The following is a 26,584-nucleotide window of genomic DNA, read 5'->3' as shown; positions in this document are numbered from 1 at the left end:
ACGATCGAGATCCAATGAACCATTTTCATTGGGTGTATAACCATAGAAGGTTTTATTCATGTAAACAGAAAAACAATTATTCTCTAACTTAAATGAATAACCGTATTGCAAAAAATGATCAAATCATATTAATGCTCAATGCAAACACCAAATAACATTTATTTAGGTTCAACACTAATCCCGAAAGTATAGGGAGTGTGAGGTGATGATCATATCAATCTTGGAACCACTTCCAACACACATCGTCACTTCACCCTTGACTAGTCTCTGTTCATTCTGCAACTCCCGTTTCGAGTTACTACTCTAAGCAACTGAACTAGTATCAAATACCGAGGGGTTGCTATGAACACTAGTTAAATACACATCAATAATCTGTATATCAAATATACCTTTGTTCACTTTGCCATCCTTCTTATCCGCCAAATACTTGGGGCAGTTCCGCTTGTAGTGACCAGTCCCTTTGCAATAGAAGCACTTAGTCTCAGGCTTAGGTACAGACTTGGGTTTCTTCTCCTGAGCAGCAACTTGCTTGCTTTTCTTCTTGAAGTTCCCCTTCTTCCCTTTGCCCTTTTCTTGAAACTAGTGGTCTTGTCAACCATCAACACTTGATGCTTTTCTTGATTTCTACCTTCGTTGATTTCAGCATCACGAAGAGCTTGGGAATTGTTTTCTTCATCCCTTGCATACTATAGTTCATCACAAAGTTCTACTAACTTGGTGACGGTGACTAGAGAATTCTGGCAATCACTATTTTATCTGGAAGATTAACTTCCACTTGATTCAAGCGATTGTAGTACCCAGACAATCTAAGCACATGCTCACTGCTTGAGCTATTCTCCTCCATCTTTTAGCTATAGAACTTGTTGGAGACTTCATATCTCTCAACTCGGGTATTTGCTTGAAATATTAACTTCAACTCCTAGAACATCTCATATGGTCCATGACGTTCAAAACGTCTTTGAAGTCCCGATTCTAAGCCGTTTAAGCATGGTGCACTAAACTATCAAGTAGTCATCATATTGAGCTAGCCAAATGTTCATAACGTCTGTATCTGCTCCTGCAATAGGTATGTCACCTAGCAGTGCATCAAGGACATAATTCTTCTGTGCAGCAATGAGGATAAACCTCAAATCACGGATCCAATCCGCATCATTGCCACTAACATCTTTCAACTTAGTTTTCTCTAGGAACATATAAAAATTAAACGGGGAGCAACATCGCGAGCCATTGATCTACAACATAGATATGCTAATACTACCAGGACTACGTTCATGATAAATTAAAGTTCAATTAATCATATTACTTAAGAACTCACACTTAGATAGACATCCCTCTAATCATCTAAGTAATCACGTGATCCAAATCAACTAAACCATAACCGATCATCACGTGAAATGGAGTAGCTTTCAATGGTGAACATCACTATGTTGATCATATCTACTATATGATTCACGCTTGACCTTTCGGTCTTAGTGTTACGAGGCCATATATGCATATGCTAGGCTCGTCAAGTTTAACCTGAGTATTTTGCGTGTGCAAAACTGGCTTGCACCCATTGTAGATGGACGTAGAGCTTATCACACCCGATCATCACATGGTGTCTGGGCACGACGAACTTTGGCAACGGTGCATACTCAGGGAGAACACTTTTTATCTTGAAATTTAGTGAGAGATCATCTTATAATGCTATCGTCAATCAAAGCAAAATAAGATGCATAAAAGATAAACATCACATGCAATCAAAATATGTGACATGATATGGCCATCATCATCTTGTGCCTTTGATCTCCATCTCCAAAGCATCGTCATGATTTCCATCGTCACCGGCATGACACCATGATCTCCATCATCTTGATCTATATCAATGTGTCGTCACATGGTCGTCTCGCCAACTATTGCTCTTGCAACTATTGCTATCGCATAGCGATAAATTAAAGCAATTATTTGGCGCTTGCATCTTATGCAATCTTATGCAATAAAGAGACAACCATAAGGCTTCTGCCAGTTGCCGATAACTTCAACAAAACATGATCATCTTATACAACAACTTATATCTCATCACGTCTTGACCATATCACATCACAACATGCCCTGCAAAAACAAGTTAGACGTCCTCTACTTTGTTGTTGCAAGTTTTACGTGGCTGCTACGGGCTTAGCAAGAACCGTTCTTACCTACGCATCAAAACCACAACGATAGTTTGTCAAGTTGGTGTTGTTTTAACCTTCTCAAGGACCGGGCGTAGCCACACTCGGTTCAACTAAAGTTGGAGAAACTGACACCCGCTAGTCACCTGTGTGCATAGCACGGCGGTAAAACCAGTCTCGCGTAAGCGTACACGTAATGTCGGTCCGGGCCCCTTCATCCAACAATACCGCCGAACCAAAGTGTGACATGCTGGTAAGTAGTATGACTTATATCGCCCACAACTCACTTGTGTTCTACTCGTGCATATTACATCAACGCATAAAACCTGGCTCAGATGCCACTGTTGGGGAACGTAGTAATTTCAGAATTTTCCTACGCACACGCAAGATCATGGTGATGCATAGCAATGAGAGGGGAGAGTGTTGTCTACGTACCCTCGTAGACCGGCAACGGAAGCGTTGACACAACATAGAGGAAGTAGTTGTACGTCTTCCCGATCCGACCGGTCCAAGTACTGAACGCACGGCACCTCCGAGTTCAGCACACGTTCAGCTCGATGACGTTCCGCGAACTCCGATCCAGCAGAGCTTCACGGGAGAGTTCCGTCAGCACAACGGCGTGATGACGGTGATGATGTTGCTACCGACGCAAGGCTTCGCCTAAGCACCGCTACGATATGACCAAGGTGGAATATGGTGGAGGGGGGCACCGCACACGGCTGGGAGAGATCAACAGATCAACTTGTGTGTCTATGGGGTGCCCCCTGGCCACGTATATAAAGGAGTGGAGGAGGGGGAGGGCCGGCCCTCTCTATGGCGCGCCCTAGGGGAGTCCTACTCCCACTGCGAGTAGGATTCACCCTTTCGTAGTAGAACTAGGAGCCCTTCCAAGTAGTAGGAGTAGGAGGGAAGGAAAGGGAAGGGAAAAGGAGAAGGAAGGAAGGGGGCGCCCCCCTCCCTAGTCCAATTCGGACCAGACCATGGGGAGGGGTGCGGCCACTCTTTGAGGCCTTTCTCTCCTTTCTCATATGGCCCATTAAGGACCAATACGAATTCCCGTAACCCCCCGGTACTCCCGAAAATACCCGAATCACTCGGAACCTTTCCGATGTCCGAATATAGTCGTCCAATATATCGATCTTTACGTCTCGACCATTTTGAGACTCCTCGTCATGTCCTTGATCTCATCCGGGACTCCGAAATACCTTCGGTACATCAAATCACATAAACTCATAATACAATCGTCACCGAAACTTTAAGCGTGCGAACCCTACGGGTTCGAGAACTATGTAGACATGACCGAGACACGTCTCCGTCCAGTAACCAATAGCGGAACCTGGATGCTCATATTGGCTCCCACATATTCTACGAACATCTTTATCGGTCAAACCGCATAACAACATACGTTGTTCCCTTTGTCATTGGTATGTTACTTGCCCGAGATTCGATCGTCGGTATCTCAATACCTAGTTCAATCTCGTTACCGGCAAGTCTCTTTACTCATTTCGTAATACATCATCCCTCAACTAACTTATTAGTTGCAATGCTTGCAAGGCTTTAAGTGATGTGCATTACTGAGAGGGCCCAGGGATACCTCTCCGACAATTGGAGTGACAAATCCTAATCTCGAAATACGCCAACCCAACACGTACCTTTGGAGACACCTGTAGAGCACCTTTATAATCACCCAGTTACGTTGTGACGTTTGGTAGCACACAAAGTGTTCCTCCGGTAAACGGGAATGGGTCAAGTCAATCACATCATTCTCCTAATGATGTGATCTCGTTAATCAAATGACAACTCTTTGTCTATGGCTAGGAAACATAACCATCTTTGATCAACGAGCTAGTCGAGTAGAGGCATACTAGTGACACTCTGTTTGTCTATGTATTCACACATGTATCACGTTTCCGGTTAATACAATTCTAGCATGAATAATAAACATTTATCATGATATAAGGAAATAAATAATAACTTTATTATTTCCTCTAGGGAATATTTCCTTCAATACCTGACTCCTTACCTTCGTCGAGTTCCCAATCTTCAGAGTTGCGTTTAATTCTTTCCAATAAATCCCATCTGAATTCAATAGTCTTCATCATCAAAGAACCGGTACAGGAAGTATCGAGCATGGAGCGATTATTGAGAGAAAGTCGAGCATAAAAATAATAATAATTTCTCTTGAGAGCTCATGATTGGGGCATGAATATAACATTGAATTAAGCCTCCCCCAAGCTTGAGCGATGCTTTCTCCTTCGCGAGGCCAAAAATTATATATATAATTACGATCACGATGAACCAGATGCATAGGATAAAACTTCTGATGAAATTCCAATTTCAATCGGTCGTAGTTCCATGATCCAATATCATCGCATAGCCTAAACCATGTCAATGCCTTTCCCTTCAAATATAAAGGGAAGAACTTCTTCTCGATAACATCCTCGGGCATACCTGCAAGCTTAAATAATCCACAAACTCCATCCACATAGATTAGGTGCAAATCGGGATGCAATGTTCCATCTCCTATAAAAGGATTAGCTAGCAGTTTCTCTATCATACCCGAAGGAATTTCAAAGTAAACATTTTCAGTAGGTTTAGTAGGTTGAGGAGCAACTCTTTGATCTACTGGTCGGGGTGAACAAACCCCGAACAAGCCCCTCAAAGGATTACTTTCCATAGTAACAACTGACAGTAAATTTCAGCACACTATATAAATTTTTGAAGGAAATATGCCCTAGAGGCAATAATAAAGTTATTATTTATTTCCTTATATCATGATAAATGTTTATTATTCATGCAAGAATTGTATTATCCGGAAACATAATACTTGTGTGAATACATAGACAAACTAAACGTCACTAGTATGCCTCTACTTGACTAGCTCATTAATCGAAGATGGTTATGTTTCCTAACCATAGACATGTGTTGTCATTTGATTAACGGGATCACATCATTAGGAGAATGATGTGATTGACATGACCCATTCCATTAGCTTAGCACCCGATCGTTTAGTATGTTGCTATTGCTTTCTTCATGACTTATACATGTTCCTATGACTATGAGATTATGCAACTCCCCTTTGCTGGAGGAACACTTTGTGTGCTACCAAACGTCACAATGTAACTAGGTGACTATAAAGGAGCTCTACAGGTGTCTCCAAAGGTACATGTTGGGTTGGCGTATTTCGAGATTAGGATTTGTCACTCCAATTGTCGGAGAGGTATCTCTGGGCCCTCTCGGTAATGCACATCATATAAGCCTTGCAAGCATTGCAACTAATGAGTTAGTTGCGAGATGATGTATTATGAAACGAGTAAAGAGACTTGCCGGTAATGAGATTGAACTAGGTATTGAGATACTGACGATCGAATCTCGGGCAAGTAACATACCGATGACAAAGGGAACAATGTATGTTGTTATGCGGTCTGACCGATAAAGATCTTCATAGAATATGTAGGAGCCAATATGAGCATCTAGGTTCCGCTATTGGTTATTGATCGGAGACGTGTCTCGGTCATGTCTACATTGTTCTCGAACCCGTAGGGTCCGCACGCTTAACGTTACGATGACTTTTTCATTATGAGTTTATATATTTTGATGTACCGAAGTTTGTTCGGAGTCCTGGATGTGATCACGGACATGACGAGGAGTCTCAAAATGGTCGAGACATAAAGATTGATATATTGGAAGCCTATGTTTGGACATCGGAAGTGTTCCGGGTGAAATCGGCATTTTACCGGAGTACCGGGAGGTTACCGGAACCCCCGGTAACCTAATGGGCCTTAAAGGGCCTAGTGGAGGAAGAGGAGAGGAGGCCTAGGGGCAGCCGCATGCCCCTTCCCCCCCAAGTCCGAATTGGACAAGGAGGGGGGGCGGCGCCCCCCTTTCCTTTCTTCCCTCTCCTCCTTCCCCCCAAGTCCTAATCCAACTAGGGAAAGGGGGGAGTCCTACTCACGGTAGGAGTAGGACTCCTCCGGCGCGCCTCCTCCTTGGGCCGGCCGCACCCCCCTTGCTCCTTTATATACGGGGGCAGGGGGGCACCTCTAAACACACAAGTTGATCTTCAAGATCGTTCTCTTAGCCGTGTGCGGTGCCCCCCTCCACCATAGTCCTCAATATGTCATAGCCCTAGAATTGGTTGTAACTAGTTGCACAAGCATTCATGCATCATGTATATATTTATGAAAGTTGAATTGGGGAAAGTGGGAAGCCTCAGAAGTCTTTTACAAAAATGATCAACATTAAAAAAATTGTTTCAAATAAACCCAAGAAAATGTTCCTGTTAAGCTATAAAAATATTGGCAAGAGGTAAAACTCAAACCAATATTTTTGGAGTCTCAGAAATATTTATTTTGGGCCTTTGAATTAATTCAACAACTATTTGCATTGGATACATATTCTTTATATAATTAATATATGTCCAATAATTCTGGAACATTTTATGTGGTTTTGTATATTTTAGCTCTAGCCACATAATTATTTTCAGGATTTTATAAAATGGTTTGGTGTTAAAACTAAAACCAAAACAAATCGCAGAAAGAAAATAGAAAACAGAGAACAGAGGCTCACCTGGAACTTACCTGGCGGCCCAAGTGGCCGGCCCAGCCCACCTGGCCCCCCTCCCCTGTCGTCTTCCTCCTTTGCCAGGAGGATGGGTGTGTGCCCGCAGTGCTCCAGCACGCGCACGGCCACCGACGGCCACCTCCTGCTTGCCGTTTCGCCCTGGACGCCTCCATGCGTCGCCACGCGCCCCCCGACCTCTTTCTCTCATGTCCGCAGCTCCTCCACTCCTCTGGCTCCCTCTCCCTCTCTTCCCGAGCGCACCAGAGGGCGCCGCCGTGCTCTACCACGGCCATCGGCCACCCCACACCTCGCCGACGCGCCAAGAAGCCCCGCCTCGTTCCCCTCTTCCTCCTCACCAAGGCGGAAGGCGCCGGAAGCCCTGCGATGCCGCCAACATATCTTCTTCCTTGCCGGTTGCCGGAGATCCTCCTTGCCGCCCCGACTGCTCCGGACCGTCTCCGAGCTCGATGACCCCCTCGTCCGACTCGCCGTGAGCCTCCGACCCTGCCCATCCCTCTCTTCTTCCCCGTAGGCCTCCGTAGCCACCGGACTGCCTACGCCCAAACCCGCCGCCGCCGATGCGACTCCGACGACCAAATGGTCCGCCCGACGCGTCCAACCCACTCACCGCATCGCGTAGGCCCCCGCTAGCGCCTCAGCTCCCTGGCTCGCGCACTGCAGCCCCGTAGCCACAAACGCCCGAACACCAGCGCCGCCCCGAGCTCGTTTCCGGCGAGCTCCGGCCGTCCCTGCTGCTGCCGCATGCCTCCCTGGATGCGGGCGAGCCCCAGCTCCCCGCGCGTGCCCTCCGCTGCTCGTTTGGGCACCGGAGGAGCAATCCCGCGCCCTCCGCTGCGTCTGCTGCCGCCGGCGGCTAAACGCCGGCGCGTTAGCCCAGTTGACCAAGGGGTTTAACCTCCCCTGGCTCAATGACAGGTGGGGCCACCCTGCTAACTAACCTAAATTAGGATTAACTAATCCTAGCTAATTTAGCTTAGCTACTGACATGTGGGCCCATGCCCCACTAACACTTTAGTTAGGACTAAATTAGCACTAACAGTCTCTGTTAATTAGCCTAGTCACTGACCAGTGGGTCCCAGCGTCAGGTTTGACCTGGGCTGACGTTGTTGACTTGATGACATCATTCTGACGTCAGGATGACGCAGTAATGCTTTCTGGATTTTAAATAAATTAGAAATGATTTATTTAATTCAGAAAATGTCCAAAACTTCCAAACATCATAGAAATTCAACCGTAACTCCAAATGAAATAAATTATATATGAAAAATTATCAGAAAAATTCAAGGAATCCATCTGTACCATTTTCATGCATGTTAGAACAACTTAAGGCCACTGTTGAGGACAAATCAAATGAATGGTATTTAAATAACCACATGTGGAGTTTGAATTTGAACTTTGGGTTCAAACCAACTTCATTTAATTGTGTTGCTAGTTGCATTAGCTCAATCAACAACATATTGCCATGTCGTTGTCATGCATCATGTTGTGCATTGCATTGATTGTGTTCCTTCTCTGTTGCCGGTGGTTGTCCCCTCTTGATAGACGTTGTACCGACGCTGTGATCGTTGACACTGATGAAGACCCAATGATATCTTCAGAAGTGCCAGGCAAGCAAAACCCCCTTGTTCATTCCGATACAACCCCACTCTCTCGCTCCTGCTCTCTTTTACTGCATTAGGACAACAACGATTCATCTGTTACTTGTTGCGGTAGTTGAACCCCTTATCCTCTGCATGACCTGTCATTGCCACAGTAAATAGATGAAACCCACTAGCATGAGTAGGAGTTGTTTGAGCCCTGATGTGCCTACTCATTCATGCTTGTTTGTCATGCCTGCTATTGCATAGAGTTGCGTCAGGTCTGATTCATCAGGAATGAATCGGAGGTGTGTGAACATGTCCTACCGTGTGTGAGCTAAGTGTGTGAATACGTTTTTGGTAAAGGTAGCGGTGAGAGGCCATATAGGAGTACATGGTGGGTTGTCTCATTGCAGTCGTCCTCGGGAACTGAGTTCTGTGTCTGTGATCCATGAACAACTACTACCACTCATTGGGATCCTTAATTGACCCTCTCGGCTTCTTAATCACCCTAGTACTCTGTCCAGGAGTTCCAACTAGTTTCTGGTGTTTGTAGGTTATGTGTTGGCGGCCGTGCGTAGTGCTGACCCTAGGGGTGGGCTATGTTCCGGTAGATACACCGTGGCACGGTGTACCGGGCTCCCGTTTGGTGTCTCGTGAACCCTGTTCACATCGTTCGGGGCCGTATGTGGAAACCTCGGCCGGACTCCCTGCGGATGGAACCTGGATAGGCGATAAACCTGGACTAGAGACTTAAGTGTTTAGGTAGGCCGTGGCTGACACCCTCGCCAGGCTTCCGCTTGAAGGTTGCCGAGATACATGACGTGTATATGGTGGTAAGTGGTGGGAGCGTGTGTGAAGAAGTACACCCCTGCAGGGTTATCATTATCTATTCGAATAGCCGGATTCCTCGGATATGGAAACTTGGACCCCTTGCATAGTTCATAGACAAGTGAAAGTGGATACTCTAAAACTCGCAAGATAAGTGTGAGTGCTATGGATGGCCTTCTCGTAGGGAGACGGGAGCAGTTCCATAGTGGTGTATTGAATGGTGAATATGTGGACTCGTGTGCGCCACCTCAAAAGAGTTGCTTGCAGTCGTAGTTCAGGTTAGCCACTGAGTCAAAGCTGGCTTGCTGCAGTTAAACTCCACCACCCCCCCCCCTTGTTGATACTGATGCATATGTAGCTAGTTCTGATGTAAGTCTTGCTGAGTACCTTTGTACTCACGTTTGCTTAATTTATGTTTTGCAGAGAGAGACTTCGGTCTCGCTAGTAGTTGCGCGTGGACTTCGACGTTTAGCTTGATACCTCAGCTACGATCTTGTGCCCTCGGCAGGATCTGGTAGATAGTCGGGCTTCTTAGCCTTTTTCATTTGTAGATGTCTGTACTCAGACATGTTAAGCTTCCGCATGTGCTTTGCATTGTATGCTATGATTGTTGGGTCATGAGACCCATGTTTGTAATATCTCGCTCCTCGGAGCCTAATGAATAAATACTTGAGTTGTAGAGTTATGTTGTGATGCCATGTTGTATTTACACATATCGAGCATATTGTGTATATGATTGAAATGCTTGGTATGTGTGGGATCCGACAATCTAGTTGTTTATCCTTGGCAGCCTCTCTTATGGGGAAATGTAGTCTAGTGCTTCCATGAGCCATAGTAGTCCGCTACAGCCCGGTTCACCGGAGTCCTGCTAGCCCAGCACTACTGCTCAGGACACTTGACTGGCCGGCATGTGTTTCACTTCGTTCCTGTGTCTGTCCCTTCGGGGAAATGTCACGTGGTGACATCCGGAGTCCTGCCTAGCCTGCTACAGCCCGGGTTCCCGGAGTCCTGTTAGCCCAGTGCTACAGCCCGGATTCACACGCTGCTGACCCACATGCTCGATGTGATTCATGTATGCCTGTCCCCATAGGTTAGTGCCGCTTTGGGTTCACGACTAGCCATGTCGGCCCGGGTTCTCTATCATATGGATGCTAGCGACACTATCATATACGTGAGCCAAAAGGCGCAAACGGTCCCGGGCCATCGTAAGGCGACACCCGTGGGAATACCGTGCATGAGGCCGCAAAGTGATATGAGGTGTTACCGGCTAGATCGATGTGACTTGGAATCGGGGTCCTGGCATAATAATATTGTAGTGGTGCTTAGGCGAAGCCCTGCGACAGTAGAACATCAAGATCGTCACCACGCCATCGTGCTGATGGAACTCTTTCCCGACACTTTACTGGATCGGAGTCCGGGGATCGTCATCGAGCTGAACGTGTGCTAGAACTCGAAGGCGCCGTAGTGTCAGTGCTTGATCGGTCGGGTCGTGAACACGTACGACTACATCAACCGCGTTGTCATAACGCTTCCGCTGTCGGTCTACGAGGGTATGTAGACAACACTCTCCCCTCTCATTGCTATGCATCACCATGATCTTGCGTGTGCGTAGGAAAATTTTGAAATTACTACGTTCCCCAATAGTGGCATCCGAGCCTAGGTTTTATGTGTTGATGCTATTTGCACGAGTAGAACACAAGTGAGTTGTGGGCGATATAAGTCATACTGCTTACCAGCATGTCATACTTTGGTTCGGCGGTATTGTTGGATGAAGCGGCCCGGACTGACATTACGCGTACGCTTACGCGAGACTGGTTCTACCAACGTGCTTTGCACACAGGTGGCTGGCGGGTGTCAGTTTCTCCAACTTTAGTTGAACCAAGTGTGGCTACGCCCGGTCCTTGCGATGGTTAAAATAGCACCAACTTGACAAACTATCATTGTGGTTTTGATGCGTAGGTAAGATTGGTTCTTGCTTAAGCCCATAGCAGCCATGTAAAACTTGCAACAACAAAGTAGAGGACGTCTAACTTGTTTTTGCAGGGCATGTTGTGATGTGATATGGTCAAGACATGATGCTAAATTTTATTGTATGAGATGATCATGTTTTGTAACCGAGTTATCGGCAACTGGCAGGAGCCATATGGTTGTCGATTTATTGTATGCAATGCAATTGCGCTGTAATGCTTTACTTTATCACTAAGCGGTAGCGATAGTCGTGGAAGCATAAGATTGGCGAGACGACAACGATGCTACGATGGTGATCAAGGTGTCGCGCCGGTGACGATGGTGATCATGACGGTGCTTCGAAGATGGAGATCACAAGCACAAAGATGATGATGGCCATATCATATCACTTATATTGATTGCATGTGATGTTTATCTTTTATGCATCTTATCTTGCTTTGATTGACGGTAGCATTTTAAGATGATCTCTCACTAATTATCAAGAAGTGTTCTCCCTGAGTATGCACCGTTGCGAAAGTTCTTTGTGCTGAGACACCATGTGATGATCGGGTGTGATAGGCTCTACGTTCAAATACAACGGGTGCAAAACAGTTGCACACGCGGAATACTCAGGTTATACTTGACGAGCCAAGCATATACAGATATGGCCTCGGAACACGGAGACCGAAAGGTCGAGCGTGAATCATATAGTAGATATGATCAACATAGTGATGTTCACCAATGAAACTACTCCATCTCACGTGATGATCGGACATGGTTTAGTTGATTTGGATCACGTGATCACTTAGAGGATTAGAAGGATGTCTATCTAAGTGGGAGTTCTTTAGTAATATGATTAATTGAACTTAAATTTATCATGAACTTAGTACCTCATAGTATCTTGCTTGTTTATGTTTGATTGTAGATAGATGGCCCGTGCTGTTGTTCCGTTGAATTTTAATGCGTTCCTTGAGAAAGCAAAGTTGAAAGATGATGGTAGCAATTACACGGACTGGGTCCGTAACTTGAGGATTATCCTCATTGCTGCACAGAAGAATTGCGTCCTGGAAGCACCGCTGGGTGCCAGGCCTGCTGCTGGAGCAACACCAGATGTTATGAACGTCTGGCAGAGCAAAGCTGATGACTACTCAATAGTTCAGTGTGCCATGCTTTACGGCTTAGAATCGGGACTTCAACGATGTTTTGAACGTCATGGAGCATATGAGATGTTCCAGGAGTTGAAGTTAATATTTCAAGCAAATGCCCGGATTGAGAGATATGAAGTCTCCAATAAGTTCTATAGCTGCAAGATGGAGGAGAACAGTTCTGACAGTGAGCATATACTCAAAATGTCTGGGTATAATAATCACTTGATTCAATTGGGAGTTAATCTTCCAGATGATTGCGTCATTGACAGAATTCTCCAATCACTTCCACCTAGCTACAAGAGCTTCCTGATGAACTATAATATGCAAGGGATGGTTAAGACAATTCTCGAGCTCTTCGCAATGCTGAAAGCTGCGGAGGTAGAAATCAAGAAGGAGCATCAAGTGTTGATGGTCAACAAGACCACTAGTTTCAAGAAAAAGGGCAAAGGGAAGAACAAGGGGAACTTCCAAAAGAACAGCAAGCAAGTTGCTTCTCAGGAGAAGAAACCCAAATCTGGACCTAAGCCTGAAACTGAGTGCTTCTATTGCAAGCAGACTGGTCACTGGAAGCGGAACTGCCCCAAGTATTTGGCGGATAAGAAGGATGGCAAGGTGAACAAAGGTATATATGATATACATGTTATTGATGTGTACCTTACTAATGCTCGCAGTAGCACCTGGGTATTTGATACTGGTTCTGTTGCTAATATTTGCAACTCGAAACAGGGACTACGGATTAAGCGAAGATTGGCTAAGGACGAGGTGACGATGCGCGTGGGAAATGGTTCCAAAGTCGATGTGATCGTGGTCGGCATGCTACCTCTACATCTACCTTCGGGATTAGTATTAGACCTAAATAATTGTTATTTGGTTCCAGCGTTGAGCATGAACATTATATCTGGATCTTGTTTGATGCGAGATGGTTATTCATTTAAATCAGAGAATAATGGTTGTTCTATTTATATGAGTAATATCTTTTATGGTCATGCACCCTTGAACAGTGGTCTATTCTTATTAAATCTCGATAGTAGTGACACACATATTCATAATGTTGAAGCCAAAAGATGCAGAGTTGATAATGATAGTGCAACTTATTGTGGCACTGCCGTTTAGGTCATATCGGTATAAAGCGCATGAAGAAACTCCATACTGATGGACTTTTGGAACCACTTGATTATGAATCACTTGGTACTTGCGAACCATGCCTTATGGGCAAGATGACCAAAACACCGTTCTCTGGAACTATGGAGAGAGCAACAGATTTGTTGGAAATCATACATACAGATGTATGTGGTCCGATGAATGTTGAGGCTCGTGGCGGATATCGTTATTTTCTCACCTTCACAGATGACTTAAGCAGATATGGGTATATCTACTTAATGAAACATAAGTCTGAAACATTTGAAAAGTTCAAAGAATTTCAGAGGGAAGTTGAAAATCATCGTAACAAGAAAATAAAATTCCTATGATCTGATCATGGAGGAGAATATTTGAGTTACGAGTTTGGTGTACATTTGAAACAATGCGGAATAGTTTCGCAATTCACGCCACCCAGAACACCACAGCGTAATGGTGTGTCCGAACATCATAATCGTACTTTACTAGATATGGTGCGATCTATGATGTCTCTTACTGATTTACCGCTATCGTTTTGGGGTTATGCTTTAGAGACGGCCGCATTCACGTTAAATAGGGCACCATCAAAATCCATTGCGACGACGCCTTATGAACTGTGGTTTGGCAAGAAACCAAAGTTGTCGTTTCTGAAAGTTTGGGGCTGCGATGCTTATGTGAAAAAGCTTCAACCTGATAAGCTTGAACCCAAATCAGAGAAATGTGTCTTCATAGGATATCCAAAAGAAACTATTGGATACACCTTCTATCACAGATCCGAAGGCAAGACTTTTGTTGCTAAATTCGGAAACTTTCTAGAGAAGGAGTTTCTCTCGAAAGAAGTGAGTGGGAGGAAAGTAGAACTTGATGAGGTAACTGTACCCGTTCCCTTATTGGAAAGTAGTACATCACAGAAACCGGTTTCTGTGACACCTACACCAATTAGTGAGGAAGCTAATGATGATGATCATGAAACTTTAGAACAAGTTACTACTGAACCTCGTAGATCAACCAGAGTAAGATCCGCACCAGAGTGGTACGGTAATCTTGTTCTGGAAGTCATGCTACTAGATCATGATGAACCTACGAACTATGAAGAAGCGATGGTGAGCCTAGATTCCGCAAAATGGCTTGAAGCCATGAAATCTGAGATGGGATCCATGTATGAGAACAAAGTATGGACTTTGGTTGACTTGCCCAAAGATCGGCAAGCAATTGAGAATAAATGGATCTTCAAGAAGAAGACTGACGCTGACGGTAATGTTACTGTCTATAAAGCTCGACTTGTCGCAAAAGGTTTTCGACAAGTTCAAGGGATTGACTACGATGAGACCTTCTCACCCGTAGCGATGCTTAAGTCTGTCCGAATCATGTTAGCAATTGCCGCATTTTATAATTATGAAATTTGGCAGATTGGATGTCAAAACTGCATTCCTGAATGGATTTCTGGAAGAAGAGTTGTATATGATGCAGCCGGAAGGTTTTGTCGATCCAAAGGGAGCTAACAAAGTGTGCAAGCTCCAGCGATCCATTTATGGACTGGTGCAAGCCTCTCGGAGTTGGAATAAACGCTTTGATAATGTGATCAAAGCATTTGGTTTTGTACAGACTTTTGGAAAAGCCTGTATTTACAAGAAAGTGAGTGGGAGCTCTGTAGCATTTCTGATATTATATGTAGATGACATATTACTAATCGGAAATGATATAGAATTTCTGGATAGCATAAAGGGATACTTGAATAAGAGTTTTTCAATGAAAGACCTCGGTGAAGCTGTTTACATATTGGGCATTAAGATCTATAGAGATAGATCAAGACGCTTAATTGGACTTTCACAAAGCACATACTTTGACAAAATTTTGAAGAAGTTCAAAATGGATCAAGCAAAGAAAGGATTCTTGCCTGTGTTACAAGGTGTGAAATTGAGTAAGACTCAATGCCCGACCACTGCAGAAGATAGAGATAAAATGAAAGATGTTCCCTATGCTTCAGCCATAGGCTCTATCATGTATGCAATGCTATGTACCAGACCTGATGTATGTCTTGCTATAAGTCTAGCAGGGAGGTACCAAAGTAATCCAGGAGTGGATCACTGGACAGCGGTCAAGAACATCCTGAAATACCTGAAAAGGACTAAGGATATGTTTCTCATATATGGAGGTGACAAAGAGCTCATCGTAAATGGTTACGTTGATGCAAGCTTTGACACTGATCCGGACGATTCTAAATCGCAAACCGGATACGTGTTTACATTAAACGGTGGAGCTGTTAGTTGGTGCAGTTCTAAACAAAGCGTTGTGGCGGGATCTACATGTGAAGCGGAGTACATAGCTGCTTCGGAAGCAGCAAACGAAGGAGTCTGGATGAAGGAGTTCATATCCAATCTAGGTGCCATACCTAGTGCATCGGGTCCAATGAAAATCTTTTGTGACAATACTGGTGCAATTGCCTTGGCAAAGGAATCCAGATTTCACAAGAGAACCAAACACATCAAGAGACGCTTCAATTCCATCCAGGATTTGGTCCAGGTGGGATACATAGAGATTTGCAAGATACATACGGATCTGAATGTAGCAGACCCGTTGACTAAGCCTCTTCCACGAGCAAAACATGATCAGCACCAAAGCTCCATGGGTGTTAGAATCATTACTCTGTAATCTAGATTATTGACTCTAGTGCAAGTGGGAGACTGAAGGAAATATGCCCTAGAGGCAATAATAAAGTTATTATTTATTTCTTTATATCATGATAAATGTTTATTATTCATGCTAGAATTGTATTATCCGGAAACATAATACTTGTGTGAATACATAGACAAACTAAACGTCACTAGTATGCCTCTACTTGACTAGCTCGTTAATCGAAGATGGTTATGTTTCCTAACCATAGACATGTGTTGTCATTTGATTAATAGGATCACATCATTAGGAGAGTGATGTGATTGACATGACCCATTCCATTAGCTTAGCACCCGATCGTTTAGTATGTTGCTATTGCTTTCTTCATGACTTATACATGTTCCTATGACTATGAGATTATGCAACTCCCGTTTGCCGGAGGAACACTTTGTGTGCTACCAAATGTCACAATGTAACTGGGTGATTATAAAGGAGCTCTACAGGTGTCTCCAAAGGTACATGTTGGGTTGGCGTATTTCGAGATTAGGATTTGTCACTCCGATTGTCGGAGAGGTATCTCTGGGCCCTCTCGGTAATGCACATCACATAAGCCTTGCAAGCATTGCAACTAATGAGTTAGTTGCGAGATGATGTATTACAAAACGAGTAAAGAGACTTGCCGGTAACGAGATTGAACTAGGTATTGAGATACCGACGATCGAATCTCGGGCAAGTAACATACCGATGACAAAGAGAACAACATATGTTGTTATGCGGTCTGACTGGTAAAGATCTTCGTAGAATATGTAGGAGCCAATATGAGCATCCCAGTTCCGCTATTGGTTATTGACCGAAGACGTGTCTCAGTCATGTCTACATTGTTCTCGAACCCGTAGGGTCCGCACGCTTAACGTTACGATGACTTTTTCATTATGAGTTTATATATTTTGATGTACCGAAGTTTGTTCGGAGTCCCGGATGTGATCACGGACATGACGAGGAGTCTCGAAATGGTTGAGACATAAAGATTGATATATTGGAAGCCTATGTTTGGACATCGGAAGTGTTCCGGGTGAAATCGGCATTTTACCGGAGTACCGGGAGGTTAGCGGAACCCCCCGGTAACCTAATGGGCCTAGTGGAGGAAGAGGAGAGGAGGCCTAGGGGCAGCCGTGCGCCCCTTCCCCCCCAAGTCCGAATTGGACAAGGAGGGGGGGCGGCGCCCCCCCCCCCCTTTCCTTTCTTCCCTCTCCTCCTTCCCCCCAAGTCCTAATCCAACTAGGGAAAGGGGGGGAGTCCTACTCCCGGTAGGAGTCCTACTCCCGGTAGGAGTAGGACTCCTCCGGTGCGCCTCCTCCTAGGGCCGGCCGCACCCCCCCCCCCCCTTGCTCCTTTATATACGAGGGCAGGGGGCACCTCTAAACACACAAGTTGATCTTCAAGATCGTTCTCTTAGCCGTGTGTGGTGCCCCCCTCCACCATAGTCCTCGATAATATTGTAGTGGTGCTTAGGCGATGCCCCGCGATAGTAGAACATCAAGATCGTCACCACGCCGTCGTGCTGACGGAACTCTTCCCCGACACTTTGCTGGATCGGAGTCCGGGGATCGTCATCGAGCTGAACGTGTGCTAGAACTCGGAGGCATCGTAGTTTCGGTGCTTGATCGGTCGGGCCGTGAAGACGTATGACTACATCAACCGCGTTGTCATAATGCTTCCTCTGTCAGTCTACAGGGTACATAGACAACACTCTCCCCTCTTGTTGCTATGCATCACCATGATCTTGCGTGTGCGTAGGAAAATTTTGAAATTACCACGTCCCCCAACAATTTTTCCTTACCAAATTCCACCTACCAAAGGCGCTTCACTCCCCGGCAACGGCGCCAGAAAAGAGTCTTGATGACCCACAAGTATAGGGGATCTATTGTAGTCTTTTCGATAAGTAAGAGTGTTAAACCCAACGAGGAGCCGAAGGAAATGACAAGCGGTTTTCAGTAAGGTATTCTCTGCAAGCACTGAAATTATCAGTAACAGATAGTTTTGTGATAAGGTAATTCATAACGGGTAACAAGTAAAAAAAGTAAACAAGGTGCAGCAAGGTAGACCAATCCTTTTTGTAGCAAAGGACAAGCCTGGACAAACTCTTAAATAAAGCAAAGCGCTCCCGAGGACACATGTGAATTATCATCAAGCTAGTTTTCATCATGCTCATATGATTTGCGTTCGTTACTTTGATAATTTGATATGTGGGTGGACCGGTGCTTGGGTACTGCCCTTCCTTGGACAAGCATCCCACTTATGATTAACCCCTCTTGCAAGCATCCGCAACTACAAAAGAAGTATTAGGGTAAACGCAACCATAGCATGAAACATATGGATCCAAATCAGCCCCTTACAAAGCAACACATAAACTAGGGTTTAAGCTTCTGTCACTCTAGCAACTCATCATCTACTTATTACTTCCCAATGCCTTCCCATAGGCCCAAACAATGGTGAAGTGTCATGTAGTCGACGTTCACATGACACCACTAGAGGAGAGACAACATACATCTCATCAAGATATCGAACGAATACCAAATTCACATGACTACTTATAGCAAGACTTCTCCCATGTCCTCAAGAACAAACATAACTACTCACAAATCATATTCATGTTCATAATCAGAGGGGTATTAATATGCGTAAAGGATCTGAACATATGATCTTCCACCAAATAAACCAACAAGCATCAACTACAAGGAGTAGTCAACACTACTAGCAACCCACAGGTACCAATCTGAGGTTTTGAGACAAAGATTGGATACAAGAGATGAACTAGGGTTTGAAATGAGATGGTGCTGGTGAAGATGTTGATGGATATTGACCCCCTCCCAATGAGAGGATCGATGGTGATGACGGGGGTGATGATTTCCCCCTCCCAGAGGGATGTTTCCTCGGCAGAACAGCTCCATCGGAGCCCTAGATTGGTTCCACCAAGGTTCCGCCTTGAGACGGCGGTGCTTCGTCCCGAAAGCTTCCTCCTGATTTTTTTTCCAGGGCGAAAGACTTCATACGGCAAAAGATGGGCACCGGAGGCCTGCTAGGGGGGCCAAGGGACAGGGGGCGCGCCCCCACCCTCGTGGATGGTGGGTGGCCCCCCTCTGGTGCTTTCTTCGCCCAATATTTTTTTTATTCCAAAACTGACTTCCGTGGAGTTTCAGGACTTTTGGAGTTGTGCAGAATAGGTCTCTAATATTTGCTCCTTTTCAAGCCCAGAATTCCAGCTGCCGGCATTCTCCCTCTTCGTGCAAACCTTATAAAATAAGAGAGAAAAGGCATAAGTATTGTGACATAATGTGTAATAACATCCCATAATGCAATAAATATCGATATAAAAGCATGATGAAAAATGGACGTATCAGCCCACCTTTCTCTATGTTTGACCGAGGAAGCAGCCATCATTTCACTCCTCGTTGAATATCCATCCACTGGTACCTCCGCGGATAAATAAAAATCTGCTTGTACCTCCGTAGCATGGTTAATAATATAGACATGTCAATCACGACGTAGAAATATCATTCAATGATACAATAGGGCTGGATCTAAGGCTAGTGATTTTTTTTTACTTTGTCTCTTTCTCTTTTGTCTCATTTATTCATTTTACATAGGAGCACGTGTAGAGGATGGCTATACCTTTCGATGGGACTTCTTCATGGGGTTTAAGACTAAGCAGCTCCGAATTATGCCCGCTACCCACCACTCTGAATCGTGCCATCTATGATAGGGAGTAGTCCCATTGCAACAATGAGGTCCACTAGGTCTAGCACATCCTGTAAAAAGAGACTGTCACACAAAACATACATCTTGTTGCCTTATTCATCGTACAGTACGTACTACTAGTACTACTACTACTCGTTCTCCTATAAACCTTGCACTTGGCATCTCCAAAATATTAACCTTGCACTTGGCTCTTCGCCTCTTCGAGAAGTCGAGCAATAATGGTACTGCAGTATATATCGTTCTGGCTATTTGAGACCAAATAAATTGCTACACGTCCACCACGTGGGCGAGGGTCGGGCGAGGGTCGAGGGGCGAGGGAGTACATACGGAGCAAAATGAGTGAATCTACACTCTAAAATACGTCTATATACATCAGTTTTTGGAGTATGTACTAGTAGTTCATATTGAAATCTACTAAAGGACATATATTTCAAACAATAAGATAATCTCTCTAACCAAGGTAGGGATGAGGAGTAAACAGAGGGAGTAGTAAAATTTTCTCCTCGTCCTGCGAGACACCGTGCGCATGGGCGAGGGAGCGGGCGTAAGGCGTAGTAAGCAAGCTTCACCTCATCCTGCGAGCTACCGCGCCCGTGAGCGGGGGAGATGGCGTACTAAGCAAGCTTTTCCTCATCCTGCGAGTTGACGGGGCACATCAAAAGTAATACGTACAGAGCATCTCCAGTGTATAGAGCCTTGCCTCTAAGGTAGGCCCCACATGGTTTGCCTCTTTTTAAACATAATGCGTCAAGTCGCAATTTGTTTGTTCACCCGTGGTAGACGATCCTCCATCAAGTGGACAACCAGTACACATGTCAACTTACCAAGTGGGCTGCCTTTTCGTACAGAAATGAGCTCCACCGTGTACCCGCACGGGTGTGGTTGGGAAGGAGACGGGAGTACGTGCGTCGTGTGTGCGCCTCTTCTCTTCGTGCACATCCCCCACCTACGTGGGTGTGTGTGAGAGATATATAAACCTAGACAGATGGCGTGTGCGTTCGTGAGTGTTTTTTGTTGGGAGGGAGGGGGTGTGATTTCGTGAATGTATTTGTGGGAATATGTGTCGATGATATCTCAAACAAAAATTTGACACATGCAATGTGTGTGAAACAGAGGCCTATCTATATCATATATAGAGGGGGCGATCCACGAGAAGAGAGGGAGGGGTCATAGATATCGATAGAGTCGAAGAGAGGATCAAGTGGGTGGGTGCAAGATCGATGAAGAGAGCCATCGAAATTGTGTGTGTGCAAGTCAAAGATATAGGGTGACTAACCTACCGGAACGTCATAGGGCACAGGGCAAGTTTGTGTGTGGCAGGGAGACATGACTAGAGCGCTCGATGTATCGGTGTGTGTGTGTGGTGGGGGAGGGGGGAGGCAGAGACCTAACTAGAGAGGTAGAACGACTCGTGTGTGTGTGTATGTGTGTGTGTGTGTGTGTGTTGAGAAGGAGAGACCCAGCTATGTATTGAGGGAGATCGGTCGATATCCATACATAAGCGAAGGACAGGAAATAGGTTGGGACAGAGAGAGAGAGAGAGAAGAGGGAGAGGGGGGGAGAGGGGGAGGGTGTTGGATGGGTAATGGAGTTGCTTCTCAAAGATGGTGGGAGAGGCCTACTAGACAAACTGAGGGTAGAACTGCAATATTATCAATAAGAGTGAGGATGTGTTTCTGTGTGTGCGTGTGCATGATAGATGTGTCGGGACGCATGCATGGATGATGAAGGGGAACCATGTGTTTGGTAAGCAAACCTAACTAGATCGGTAGATCAATTGTTGTTTGTCGGAAGAAGGGAGAGACATAACTAATGAGGTAGATTGATCGACGCGTGGGAAAACGAGTTATAACGACCTAGCTAGCTAGCTATATGTATAGCGGGAGATCGATCGGTGTACATCCATTTGTTAGAGGCAAATAAGGCCCAGCGAGACGGATAGATAGAGAGAATGGAGCTAGGAGGTGGTGCGAGAGGCCTAGCTACTAGCTAGATAGGGGGAGGAGTGTGCGATTGTGAGATCGATGAAAAGATGGGCGAGAGTTTACATGTGTGTGGGACCGTATGAGAGACACGAGGCATGGACATAGAAAGAGGAGATGGAAGGTGCATGTGTATGTTGTAGGCAGACATCATTGGAGAGGTTTATCGTGTGTGTCGGAAAGGAGTTGTGGAGACTGTGGGAGAACGACCTAAAGAAAAAATGAATGTAGATGATGGATAGAATGATGAGGGAGGGGGCAGGGAGGGCGTGCGCATGCACGAGAGAAAGTTAGTGCTAGATACAAAGGTTAGAGGATTGTGTAGGTGTAAGAGACTAACAAAGATCATAATTTGGTATGAAAGTGGATTCATATATTTGAATAGGAGATCATAGTGTTATAAACATATGCATGCATGAATATAGCGGTGATACGCGTGATGTGGTTTTGCACATGTTATACCATACTGTGATAATGCATGGTGTTTGCAACTCACAGCTAAATATCGAACAATCTAAACCATACTGTAGATCGAAAAATCTCACATTTTATTTGAATTTGTGATAATGTCTGGCATTTGCAGCTTACAACTAAATATCAAACAATCTAAACAATACTATATATGGAACAATCTTACATTTTATTTGAATTTGTGGTAATGTGTGGTGTTTGCAACTCACATCTAAATACTTGTAGGCATAGGGGGCGGGGCATCATACATTATGTGATAAACACATTATACATATGAGACATGGTTTAGATTATGAAGATCTAGCTAGAGCTTGAAATGTACTGTGATTTGAAATCAACATAAAGTGGATTCAAAAAATCGAGTTCGAGTTCATATAGTACACATAGTTCATATCTAACTCGACGGTAATCATATGGTGTGCTGTGAAGATAATACACAAACGATGGTTTAACTTGACAATAATGATAATTGTAGATCTTTTAAAATAGAGAATCAAATTCAAATGGTCTGATTTCACAGCAATCATGATTGTAGATCTTATTCAAATAGAGAAACAAATTCAAATTTAGTTCATATTGAAGCAGTAGTATATGCATTTGGAATGCAATAAAACATTCATTTGAGTAGCAGGTTGCATGCATTATACACGTAGCGAAATATTTTAATTGATCATAACATGAATTCAAAGTTTTGAATGACATTTGTAGTGCGAATTGATTTGATATAGTACACGGGACTAGACTCTCTTGTGTGGTGCGAATTGATTTCTTTTTGTTTTTTCATCGACGGAAGTGTGAATTGATTTGGTACAGTACACGTTAGGCTTGTTCGGAAATTTCAACCCACGCCTTGTTACCCCGAAATATTTATGATATATCTTTGTCTCGTTGTGCTCCGAAAACTCCCTCCATCTCAACCCGCGCCTTGCTATCCCAAAATTACAACGCGCGCGAAAACTCCCACCTCCTGCGAAATTCCGACACGCGAAATGCCCGTGATACCCCTGAACCGAAAGAACCTCCTAGCTCAAATCGGTGGGGGTACTTTCGTAACTTACCCCATATTTCGGACAAGCGCGTCCCTAAGCCATGGTTCCCCACTCCCATCCCATTCGCCCACCCATTCGTACACCGAGGCCGCGAAATCCCGCGAAGCCCCACACCCTCCTCCGTCCGCCACCTAGCCGGAGCCTCTTCCCCGACGATGACGTCCATAGCAACACCTCGACGTCCCTCATCCACCGAACCGGATGAGGATCTGTCGTCGATCTCGTCGTCCCGCCGGTTCAGCCACCCCGTCCTCCACCTCCAAGGAGTTGCCCCGACGTTCCCCTCATCTTTCATGACACCTCCATTCCCACACTGTCGTCTTCACCTGCACCACTGGAAGAGCAGTGATATGTCTCCAATGTATCTATAACTTTTTGTTGTTCCATGCTGTTATATTATCAATCTTGGACATTTTATAATCATTTTATAGTCATTTTATATCATTTTATGGTACTAACCTATTGACATAGTGCCAAGTGCCAGTTTCTGTTTTTTCCATGTTTTTTACAACACAGAAAATCAATATCAAACGGAGTCCAAATGCCACAAAACTTTACGGAGAATTTTTATGGGCCAAAACGAACACAACGAGCCCTGGCTGCGTCTAGGGGGTGCCCCGAGGGAGGCACAACCCACCAGGGCGCGTCAGGAGGCCCAGGCGCGCCCTGGTGGGTTGTGCCCACCTCGGGTGCCCCCCGGGCCACCTCTTTGCTCTATAAATACCCCAATATTTCTAGAAGCTAGGGGAGTTGACGAAATATTCATCCAGCCACCACAGAGTCCAGAACCACCAGATCTAATCTAGACACCATCTCGGATGGGGTTCACCACCTCCATTGGTGCTCTCCGATGATGCGTGAGTAGTTCTTTGTAGACCTTCGGGTTCGTAGTTAGTATCTAGATGGCTTCATGTCTCTCTCTTGATCCTCACTACAATGGTCTCTTGGAGATCCATATGATGTAACTCTTTTACGATGTGTTTGTTGGGATCGATGAACTTTAAGTTTATGATCAGATCTATCTTTTTATATCCATGAAAGTATTTGAATTTCTTTGATCTCTTTTATGCATGATCTCTTATAGCCTCGTATTTCTTCTCCAATATTTGGGTTTTGTTTGGCCAACTTGATCTATTTATCTTGCAATGGGAAGAGGTGCTTTGTAGTGGAATCAATCTTGCGGTGCTTGATCCCAGTGACAGAAAGAGAACCGGCACGTATGTATCGTTGCTACTAAGAATAAAACGATGGGGTCTATCTCTACATAGGTAGATCATGTCTACATCATGTCATCGTTCTTATTGCATTACTCCGTTTCTCCATGAACTTAATACACTAGATGCATGCTGGATATCGGTCGATATGTGGAGTAATAGTAGTAGATGCAGGTAGGAGTCGGTCTACTAATCTTGGATGTGATGCCTATATAATGATCATTGCCTGGATATCGTCATGATTATGAAGTTATATCAATTTCCCAACAGTAATTTGTTCACCCACCATTTGCTATTTTTCTCAAGAGAAGCCACTAGTGAAACCTACGACCCCCGGGTCTCTTTCTCATATTATTTGCCTTTGCGATCTACTTTTATTTGCTTTTATTTTCAGATCTATTAATCCAAACACCAAAAAATACTTTTATGCACTTTATTTTATTTGCGATCTATTTATTCAATCTATTACAACTTTTTCCCGTCATGCACCAATTTGAGGCACCGTACCCGGAAGGGATTGACAACCCCTTTAACACGTCGGGTTGTGAAGATTTGTTATCTGTGTGCATGTGCTATTTATGTTGTGTTGCTTGGTTCTCCTACTGGTTCGATAACCTTGGTTTCATATCTGAGGGAAATACCTATGGCCGATGTGCTGCATCATCCCTTCCCTCTTTGGGGAAATACCGACATAGCTTCAAGCGACATCAAGTAGCAGCATCACCGTTTCCTCGGATGAAGCTGAGGCCTAATCGGCACCACCAAAGATGTTGTACACTAATCGTCGCATTTTCTTCTTGATTCGATCTCACGGTGCTGTGGGTGCTCGGTCTCGAGCCGACATGGCGCGGATCCATCCATGGCGGTGTCGCCGGCCACTTCCTCCACGACGTCGCTCCCTCGGTGGCGACGTCCACATCAGTAGGAGCTCCTGCTACTTTAGCTCTCGCTCGCGCTGCTGCTCTGCTCTTGCTCTCGGTCCCCTGCCTGGTCTGCTCTTGCTCTTGCTCGCACTGCTGTTGTCGCTCTTGCTCTTGCTTGCGCTGCTGCTCTCGCTCTTGCTCTTGCTTGCGCTGCAGCTCTACTTTTGCATGTGCTGCTGCTGCTCTACTCTTGCGCACGCTGCTGCTGCACGACTAGCAGATCCTGCTCTCCCTCAATCCCCTACAGCTGCTACCCGAGATACTGCGAAAGGACCAGCTGCCCCGGCTCTCGCATGTGCTGCTGTTGCTACTGCTTTTCTGCTACTAGTGCATTCAGTTTCGAAAGTAAAATTCAGTTTCGACAGCAAAATTCAGTTTTGACAGTTAAATTCAGTTTCGACAGTTAAGTTCATATATGAGCGGCTGATGTATTTTACATCTAGCACTTTGTGGTTATGTATTTTACATCATCTATTGGAGATGCTATTAGAATTCCACTCAGGTTAACGTTGTCTCTCTTGTCCTGCTTCAGCCTCGCCGTCATACAACTCACCGGAGTTGCTCCAACGACGAAACCCTCCATCACAGTGGAGCAGTACCCCGGGCTCCATCTCTAGACGCCTAAGATCTTCTTGTTGGGTTTCGTAGTAATTTCAAAAAATTTCCTACGCTCACGCAAGATCATGGTGATGCATAGCAACGAGAGGGGAGAGTATGATCTACGTACCCTTGTAGATCGACAACGGAAGCGTTTGGTTGATGTAGTCGTACGTCTCCATGGCCCGACCGATCAAGCACCGAAACTACGGCACCTCCGAGTTCTAGCACACGTTCAGCTCGATGACGATCCCCGGACTCCGATCCAGCAAAGTGTCGGGGAAGAGTTCCATCAGCACGACGGCGTGGTGACGATCTTGATGTACTACTGTCGCAGGGCTTCGCCTAAGCACCGCTACAATATTATCGAGGACTATGGTGGAAGGGGGCACCGCACACGGCTAAGAATATGATCACGTCGATCAACTTGTGTCTCTAGGGGTGCCCCTGCTTCCGTATATAAAGGTTCAAGGGAGGGGGGAAAGAGGAGAGAGAGGAGGAAGGGGGGCCGGCCCCCTCTCCTTGTCCAATTCGGACCAAGGGGGGAGGGGTGCGCGGCCCATCTCTGGCCACCTCTCCTCTCTTCCACTAAGGCCCATATACCTCCTGGGGGGTTCCGGTAACCT

The sequence above is a fragment of the Triticum urartu genome, chromosome 3, assembly GCF_003073215.2.
Source record: "Triticum urartu cultivar G1812 chromosome 3, Tu2.1, whole genome shotgun sequence".
Classification (NCBI taxonomy): domain Eukaryota; kingdom Viridiplantae; phylum Streptophyta; class Magnoliopsida; order Poales; family Poaceae; genus Triticum; species Triticum urartu.
This window is presented reverse-complemented; position numbering follows the sequence as displayed.